This window comes from Eleginops maclovinus, chromosome 12, assembly GCF_036324505.1.
Source record: "Eleginops maclovinus isolate JMC-PN-2008 ecotype Puerto Natales chromosome 12, JC_Emac_rtc_rv5, whole genome shotgun sequence".
In the NCBI taxonomy this organism is placed as follows: Eukaryota; Metazoa; Chordata; class Actinopteri; order Perciformes; family Eleginopidae; genus Eleginops; species Eleginops maclovinus.
The window spans coordinates 19,771,713-19,781,971 of record NC_086360.1 but is presented as its reverse complement, the minus strand read 5'-3'; the positions used below and the strand labels follow the sequence as shown (position 1 = coordinate 19,781,971).

At 36.3% G+C, this 10,259-nt stretch overlaps 1 long non-coding RNA gene across 1 annotated transcript in view; it reads left to right on the top strand.

Annotated features, from left to right (window-relative positions):
- Positions 1-3: 3 nt before the first annotated feature.
- Positions 4-10,259, top strand: part of LOC134873874 (uncharacterized) — an 80,664-nt gene continuing 70,408 nt past the window's right edge. Inside the window, exon 1 of the long non-coding RNA XR_010166997.1 lies at positions 4-107. This is a non-coding gene — a long non-coding RNA (uncharacterized LOC134873874). The remainder of the gene's footprint in view (positions 108-10,259) is intronic.

Genomic DNA, 10,259 nt, shown 5'->3' with positions numbered 1-10,259 from the left:
AGAAGAACAAAGAAATCAAAATGGGCCGGAGGGGATATTCTGCTTTCAAAGGTCAATACTGAGGCACTAGAAGGATTTAAGATGACCCTTTACCCTGGCTTGTCACAGTAAGTACACATTTATTTTGAAGGTATTAACCGGAAGTGGTTATATGATCTTATCTAAGCTTGACTCTGGAAGCAAAATATTGTGCAGAACTGGAGCACATCTATCATCATGCTCACGATTATGGCAGATAGAAAGCAAAAAGTCGTTATTATTTAAACAAACTCCAAGCCAATTGTTGAATCCGTCAGTGTCAAGGTAGACACAAGATAACGAGTGGCAGGCATACAGTACTTCCGGTGAATATGTGCACATTTACTACAGTAGACTTTTCTTCTGTCTGAATATTCCACAATTACAAAGTTGTTTGCAGCTGCTAATCCCTGTATATAGTACATCATGAAATAAAATAATAAGACGGGATATCTTATTATTAAATATTAAGATATCCTGTCATCTGATATTTTATTATAAAATAGTAAGATATCCTGTCATCTTATTATAAAATAATACATCTTATTATAAAATAATAAGATATCCTTTGCATAGCTGTTTAGCAATAGCAGGTTAGCCCACATCTTTGCAGGTTACCTTTCACCAAATCATTTTTAATCGAGAAATATGGTGTGGGTTTATTGCACATTAACGAATCAATGCTGATATTTTGATTATGTTTTCACATACGTTTTCTGAAGGAAAACAACCTTTAAGGATGCAGAGGAGACACTTCTGCTATTACAATAACATATATTGTATGGTGTGGATATGATACACTCCATACAAAGCCCTCTTTCTGAGGAGTTTAGTGTTGCTCACTCATTTGGAATCTGATGTATTTTTGTGAGGAAACTTTAAGATTTCTAACATAACATGTTGTAGTTCACATGCAGTGTGTCTCCATCAGCAGCAATAGAAATAAGACTTTACTAATTGGAGGGTTAATTGGATTAGAGTTAAACAGGGATTCAATAAATTAGATAATCCTTTCCTGTAGTCCAAACACAAATCCTTTGTCTATCCTTTGAATAGTATCCACAGTGTGTTTGTTATTGGTTTATGATTGGGGACCGGAAACATCATTATTGGATGGACTAAGGATGTTAAACAGGTTCTTAGGAAAGAGGTAGAGGACCCATTTCATGGTACAATAAACAACTTAATCCAGAAGATGGCAGTATTGAACCAGCAGCTCATGCAGTCTGGTTTAAAATTTGATCTCATCAGGAACAGGTTTGAGAGGCTCAGGAGACAAACAATGAGCCCCCTCTGCCCACAACACCCTCTCTCTCACTCTATTGCTTGGTGATGTGAATTTGGTAGATTGTGCACAATGACACCTGTCAGAGTTGATATTTTTGAAAAGCTTGAATAAATTGACTGTAAATGCTTGTGTCAATGCATGAGTCACTGCATGACTGCACAGTTTGTTGATATTTAAAGAATCAGTACAAACTTTTGTTTTGTGTCTTTCGTCTCATGCGCCTGTCTTTATTTTCTAGGTTTCGTGAGCAATGGCTACAAAGAGTTTGAATTTGATGTAAATAATTCCATCCAAACCTTTATTCACAACATTGCACAGCTACCATATAGGAAAACATATTTATTCAAAAACAGATTTAAGTGCCCCCAGTTCAATGAATTGACCCCCCGCGCCATGTATTTGTATTACCTGCTATCACTTCAATAGATGCCACTTAAATGAGGATATTGCATTTCAGAATCAGCTCTTTTCTACCTGGATCTTCATAAAAAATATTCTTTAAAAAATATTGAGTAGGTTCAGTAATTGCTCTGCTTACAAGCTGGCACATCATCAGCCCCAAATACTTACCATGATTGATTTCTCAGTATTTTCTTTGAAAAAATGGTTTTGACCTTTAAAAGAAATATGCATTTCTTGCAGAGAGTAAGACGGGAAGATTGATAACCTACAACCAGCAGACAGCTAGCTTAGCTTAGCATAAAGACTAGAAACTCCTGTGTAGCTATTAGCTAATTATCTAATATTAAAATATAGGCTATTAAGATATATATATATATATATATATATATATATATATATATATATATATATATTCATAACAAAAATTGAAGATGCTATATCAAGATTATGTAAAGTCATATAAAGTTTTATATTTTCTGTCTAGAACTGTTCTTGTGAAACTCAATCATAGCACCTTTCTTAAATAGCCAGTACACATTACAAGTCTCTACATCACTTTTTTTTATGTTAACGTTTTCTGTCTCTCAAGAACTCATAACGTCTTTGTTACGTAAGCCACCACACTCGGCTTATATTCTGTTTTTATTTGACCAAATCTCTTCTATACTTTTTCTGCAGATACTAATAGGAAAGTCTATGAGACTGCTTTGCCCCCAGCCAATCTTGCTCTACCTTGAATCATGGCCTTATTAATTAACATATTGAACTGCTCTGTTTTCAAAAGGTCATTTTCAGTACCCTTCGCTATTGAAGGATTTTGCATAACATATCTTCACACCTGACAATGGTGTTCTTACAGTCTTTTTCTTTTCCTATTTGACAGTGCCAGAATAAACAGCACAGGTTTTCTTTTTTGAAGTACTTGTGTAGCTGCTGTCTGATTAGGCTTTAATGATGTGACACCGTTTAATCATCATCATATCAAAGTGGATGATTGCATTTTTCTCCTGCCTCTCTGCTGTTTCTGTCTGACTTCTTTCCAAATAGATTACCAGAGATAAACTTATTGTGCCTTGTGTGAGAAATGACAGACCTGTGTGTACACTGACCCTGACTCAGCTTCCTGCTGCTTACTCAATGTCCCTAAATGGATTAAGTTGTCAGTTGGACAGCCCATCTGAGATTTTTAATATCCAGCCTGAGGTATATCAAGCAACCGTCTGCCAAATGGTATCAGAGGGATTAGCCTCGGTTTTATTGCAACTTTCTCTCTCTCTGCTCCTTTTCTCATTTAAGATATGGTCATGCCCTCTATGATTCCTTGAGGGTTTTTCACTTTTACATTAATAACACATTGAAGAGATGAATAAAAATATATTCCTTGAACTCCATAGTGAATATTATGTTTTATAGTTTAAATGTATTGCATCGTATGTGTGGTAGAGAAATCATGACCGCTTCTACACCCTGGTTCAAACATCGCACAAACATGCATATTTGTGCTCCACATTGTTTAAGTGACCACTTGATCGAATCTCACTTCCCTGCTCTATGAAAATATACATGAACATCGTTTCGGTTTGCATATAACACATACTGAAAAGTAGTTTTGGTATTGGTTTGTTGTGTGTATGTATACACTTTAGTTCTTACACTCACATAGAAAATACATTATTAAGTGATGATTTTCCTGATATATTTTATAAACCTTGATATTTGAATATTGTCTATTGACGATTTCCAGGAACCAACACAATCTCCTTTTCCATAAGTGCAAAGACCTCCAAAAATCTGGGTCTAAGAGCATTTAGGTGGGTGTCAAATATTTAGAGCAACAAACTAAATTACCCTCACTTTGATCATAACATCCAAAACAGGAGAATGACTCTTAAGTTTCTGACATGAAAAATACTTTCAAAATGCTAATTTCAACAAAAGAGATGGCCAAAAGCCAAAGACTCATATGTTATTGCGAATCCAATCTCCGGCAACATTAAAGGCCCTTATCCGTAAACTTTGCTGAAAATAAGATGGTCAATTGTTGCCCAGACACCCTCTGAAGTTGGTTTTGAGCAGTCACATCTCTTTGCCGCCTCAAAACATCTTTGGTGCATAATAAGATGTCCACTTGTGATTGGATCACACAAGTAACATGTTAATACCAGCTCTTAACAGGGCCTACCTTGCCTAACTTCATCATGTTATGTTGTTTCCACCATGGTTTCCACTAAATCAAAATCATCATAACAAAAAAGGTAGATAAGAGTGTAAAAGAAACACAGCAGACTCTTGAGGACTTAATAGATTTGGGAAGAGACACGAAACCGACCAGAAGCTTATTGACCTTAAGCTAGAGGACACAGAGATCATTGGAGCATAAATGACACCCACCTCTAAATGTATGCAATAAACGCCCATTTCAGCCTCTTTGCAGGAATTCAATCACTTTGAATAGACCCTGATTACCTCTATCCATGGTACTGAAGTACTGTCCATAGTGCTGGGATTGTAAACACTTTAGTATAGAATGAAGTCTGACAGTGCATTTGGTCCGATTTCATCACATTAAGTATCCACAGAGAGAAACATGTCAGTTGTCTATGTGTATTCATGGATTTCCTTCCCTCTGAAAAGTGTTTGGTTTACTGAGCCTGTTTACTTTTGCTTGTGTGTGTGTGTGTGTGTGTGTGTGTGTGTGTGTGTGTGTGTGTGTGTGTGTGTGTGTGTGTGTGTGTGTGTGTGTGTGTGTGTGTGTGTGTGTGTGTGAGGGTGTTTTTATACCACAAAAATAACTTGAAACTGTAGCTTTGGGTCCTGACAGAGTCATATACCAAACTGCTTCAATACAATACTTAGAAAAGTTTTCAACTTCAAGTACAGACATTAAAGTTAAACTAAAGACATTTTTATCTGGTTTTAAGCTGTTCAAATGGTTTTCTAAATCTGAATTATTACATAACGCCATAACATCCAAAAAAGAAATGTACACATCCTTAAACACTCTGTTGTACAGGTTTAATCCCCACAGAGAGGATCTGAGTAGCCTTTTAAAGTAATAAAACCAAATATTGTATTATTTAAATAACTATCTGTTAAGGTTGGTTGTTTCATCAAAGAGCGAAGGGACACTTGTCTTAAATACGCTGTTGTGTGAAGCGACGTTCTGTTTTTCTTCTCGTCTCTGCTATCATTGTAAATAAAATGCAACTGAACTAACTTTAGATAAGAGCTCAGACTATAGACTAAGCTTCAAAAGCAAAACAAAGTCAAAGTGAGATCCAAGTGCTGCCAAAAAGAGAACAACATGGTTAAGTACAACCAAACGTGGAAACAGATATTTTGTTGCAAAGCTACTGTTAAAGGGTTTATGTTTGAGGATGAGAACACAATAAGAACCCAAACCAGATATAACCTTGGAAAATTCAAAGGTTTTATTGTCATACGTTAGCAATGAAAAATCCCAAGGACCTCCAACAAGGTGACATTGGGGTACTTTAAAAGAAATAAAGAAAAAAAATAATGCAATAATAAAAGTGGAAATGAAAACTGTAAATGAAATGTTGAGCAGAATGCTGTACAGGATAAAAATCTGTCATCGTAACGGTATAAAAATGTGCATTGGGACTATAAATCAGATATGTGTGCTATATGTAAGTGAAGACACTAAGCAGGTAATGACCTGTCAATTGTCTATTTTACCTCTTAATGGGACCCTCATTTAATTCCTGCTGTTTTAACTTAAACCAGCGATTGAGATCATAAATGTATTCATTAGTAAAATGATTATTTATACCTGGGGGTTTCCATTTGGGATCCAGCTGGTTATCTCCATAACGGCTGCCAAATGCATTCATCCCTTCACAAAAGACAAACATGTCTGCACGCTCATAGGGGAGATATGGGTCTCATAAAGTAAAGTTATAGTTATTTAAACACATCTTTTGTGGGCAAGGTATCTGTAGACGTGGCAAAAAAATATACTGCAGGCAAATCATGGGAAGCATTTTCAGCTTCACAGAACAGAGCTATTTGCAATAGTCTACCTTTCTTTTTTTAATCCACTGTGATTTTTTCTTGTATGAAATATGCCAAGGACACCTTTATCAGCTCCTACCTATAGACCTGAACTCTCCTTGTCTTGCAGCGCTCAAGGTAATTTATTTAACACATCGCAAAATCATTAATCATTTTTAAAGAGTGACAAGAACATGGCAGCGGCAGCAAAGGCTACATGATGCTTCACGGTAATAAAGTAACTTTGAGTATGATTAGTATCTCCTGTCTTGCCGTTTTTCAAAGCATTGAGGGAAAATAAATATGAGGGATGCTATGCAGCCATGGCAACTCAGTCATTGACGGCAATCTCTCTCAGGCATGTGTATGACTGTTTTGAGTGTCAAGCTTCTCTCAGTTGGAGGTTGGCTTTTTTTTTTTTAGAACAGCATCACATTTATTACATGTATTACTTTTTTACATTATTATATTCAAACACAGAGGTTCTTCCACTATGTGAAGGTTTTAACAAATATTTCTCCCATAATAATATCTGAGACAAAAAGATAGATAGTATAATCCCTTGAAGCTTGTTTTACAAAAATCTATCATTTCTGATCATTTTCTTTTTTCTGGCTATCAACGTTCATGCTGCTCCCATTGTCCTTATGTCAAGATGACATACCGTCCCACCTGTCCAATTTCAAGCTGACCCATCGGATATCGTTATGGGTGGCCCTGCAACCGTGACACTGTCAAAGAGTAATTGATGCCATGGGATAGGTTTCACTGAAGCTATACATCATACAAACGATACCTTTTTCTTTAATGATGTTACATTACAGGATATAATTAAGCATCAGCATCCAACGTCAGCTTGTTTGTAGAAATGCCTGCTGTTATTGTGAATTATGCTGTAAAATATACATTAAATTTAAGGGTGATTTAGCATGGCATGTTAACATATTTTCTATGAATAAATTAACCAATCGCAATATTTCGTTTAAGTGTTCTCACACCAATTTTTTTGTAAGTGTAGTGGCTCTTCAGGTAAATTGCCTACACAATCACAACTTAAAGTAGCTGTTTATGGTTCTAAATGTCATCCACTGTTGCAGTCCTCTTGTACAGGGTCTTATTCTGCTATGCCAGCATCCCTGGGACTGCTATTAAATGGAGCTGAGCCATTGGAAATTATCTCCTCTTTCTGCTGATGAACTAATTGTTCTCGTATGCTTAAATAACATCATTAAAATGTAATACACTTGGGATCATTACTTCACATTTGATATATTTTGAGTGTTGTAGAACAGAGAACAAAAAGAAGTGCTTCCGTTCCAACAATGTTTACGCTCGAGCTGAAATCCTCTTTTCAAATCAGGAAAAACCATCTCTCTCAGAGGAATAAGGAAGGTGTGATTTTCTTCAGATTAAAAAGAGGGAGAAAACTCAAGTATTATGTTGAAGAACTACAGATAAGCATTAATCCGAGGTTCGTGTGGGGAAAAAAGACACAGCTGCTCGAAGTGAATGATACAGTGCTGTCATCTCAGGCTTTGATGAAATATCTTTCATTTTCTTGGCCACTAATGGCAATTCTCAAAGGGGCAGCGAAGTCCTCATTTCAATTCCCGCTTTTAATTCATTCATCTCTGCATTCATTCTCATTTCTGCAGGGCCAGGATAATGACATATTGCCACAATATTCATCATGTTTTTAGGGGTCTTGGGTCATTTGGGCAGATGAAACTGACTTGATATTAGAAAACAAAGGCTAGCATTGCACACCTATTTATCCCCCAAAACACGTGCACACTGACTTCCACACACACAGAAGTAATGTGACTTCAGTCTTAGTTTGTTCAACTTTTGATTGAAACAAATTCTTTCCCAACAAAACAAACAGAGTAAAATGTATTTTCATTCAAAGCTGTCCTGATATCCTGCCATTAAGGGACACTCACTGACAAGGACTTTGAACAAAGATCAGACAGAGTGAATGTGATTGTAATAAAGTCCCAACTTTTTTTTTTATAGTCTAGCTTAAGCGACTGGAGCAGTGGGGAAGGGGCCTTGCCAGGCCTAATGAATGTGGATGTGAAAAGACTTTGGTATTGACTTTACATAATTAGCCAAGATGCAATAACACTGCAACCTTGAAGCAGCGCACCTGGATAACAAGTGATCAAACAGCCCCATCCATCCACACTCGACTGTTGTAACAGGCTGCTACCTTGAAGCTCAAGCTCATTAACTCTTTCACACATTGCTATATACTCCCTCTTTGATACTTTGCAAGTGTGAGTGTGTTCACGCATTAATACCATGCCATTAACATGGGTCTTTTTTTTTTCCGAACATAGGCTATATCGCTACATCCCTGTCAGATTAATTCAAGGACCTGTCTACTGGCACCAGCCATCCTGCTAATTTAAATTGATTTGAAACTGAATGTTATATAACACTGCTGTTTCAATATATCTTTTCCTACTGTTGAACTTCCATTCAATACAGCTAATTATTCAAGCCACCCATTTGTATTTCAACATTTATCCTTTTCTTTAATCCATTTATTTCAACTGTTTATCCCTTGCTAGCTAATAGGTATTTGTATTTTAATAGAATAGAATAGAGTGAGTAATGAGTTAACTATTGCTATTAAATCGTCCCACTAAATACTTCAATTGTTTATTTATTACGTAGCAAACTTTAGCCAATAATGTTACTAAGCTACTTATCGCTATTTATCAATTCACTTCTTTTAGCTCACTATTAAAGCTCTAGTTTATATATTGCTTTAAGTTGATTATAAATGTTTATTCAAAACTTTTACCTAACTTTTCAAACAGATTATTAGTTCAATTAAGCTATTTATTTATCCATTACTTTTTGCTCCTACTATTGGTTATTACTATCTACTGTATCTGTGAAAGGTTCTCAACAATGAAACTGTTGGAATAATTTCACTCACAAAACAGATTTATCCTCGAGTTCAAACAGTATTTGCTTTCTGCCGGTATTTACTTTGAAGGAATAGATTATATGCAGACAATGCCAAATGCATCTCAAATTTTAAAGGGCAACATATGAATACCCCTTTGAATCAAATACAATTTGAGTGCAATTTATTTAGAGGCCCTTATCAGTGAAATTATACTGTTTTTCTGTTTAGGGAATCCAGGTGCAATCACCGAAGGGGGTGGAAGTGAATCTGTTTCCTAATTTATTTATGTAAACTTGGCCTCCCTCCAGTTTCAGCAGATGATTTCATTTGTCTGAGCAGAGTGCCTGATGTAATAGGATTACAATCTGGCTGTTGTAAAATTGTCTGTGGACCTCTGTGTTTCAGAAGGTTTGAGCAGGTCACTAAGCCCATGGTGGCATCATCATGTTTTCGGTTCCAGGGATTAATGTGGCCTGAAAGTAAACTGTACATTAAATCATGCATGTTAGCCTATACGCATGAATTAACATTTTTAAGACAGGGATTTTGAACTGTGTCACTAATCATCTGTTATTGACTTGGATTATCCATTCCAAGTTGAGTCAAAGGGTTCTTATTCAAACCTTAGATGCCAAATGCTCAGCTGTAATTAGTAGTTGCAACTTTGTCTGTCAGCTTTAGGGTTTTGCACAGTTAGCTTTTTTTCATCTGAATTTATTTGGAAGAAAAATGAGCTCAAAAAAGATACGTAAAGCTGAAAAAAATGCAACTTTTTATTGCACCAAATCAAAACAGAAGCAGGTCTTGACTGATTATAATGTATAGAGATCAAACAAAGCATTCTCTCATGAGCAAAAGTGTGAAGAAAAAGTCCTTTAATGTCAAAAATAAACCTTGAGTAGAACCGGGATCAGGGTGGATCGACATCTGCCTTGGGTTGATAGAGAATGATTCATGATACGGATGCAGCCATGATCCATGGCAACCTGCAAAATAAAAAATCATAAAAGCTTTGATTCCCTGGGTGCCAATTAGTACCAGGCATTTATCGGACAAGGGTCATAATTAGCATTTACGTAACACATAATTATTTGAAATATTGAAAAAAAGAAAGACAGGTTATAATATACATAATAAGTTATTTTATTTCTTTTGAAGCTATTTCACACAAAGACATGACGAGGACTTTAATAGGCTGGAAATAGTTCAGGTAGAGACATTCACTCAGGTTTCCTCCTGGGAGATGTTCTTTTGGTTGAGTATGTTGGCCATCATTTTTTCCCAGCCTTACTTACCCACCGATAATTACTGATAATGTACTGTGATACAACTCCAATGTGCATCCTGCACTATGATTTCCCATGTTAGCACCGTCTGTCTCTCTAGCAGTGACCACTTCGTTGCCCATGAATCCAGTATGCAAATGAAGTCCAGTAGACAAAGTCTCATCAGAGGCTTATGTCCCCGAGGTATATTCAGATAAAAGAATCCTTTGAGAGTTTTGGCAGCTTCAGGAATGTCCTCACGGTGCGATTAAGGACAACTTCTTTTGCACATCAGGGGTACAATCACGCAGGGCACCATGTGCAGCATTATGAATATAAGACAACCTCA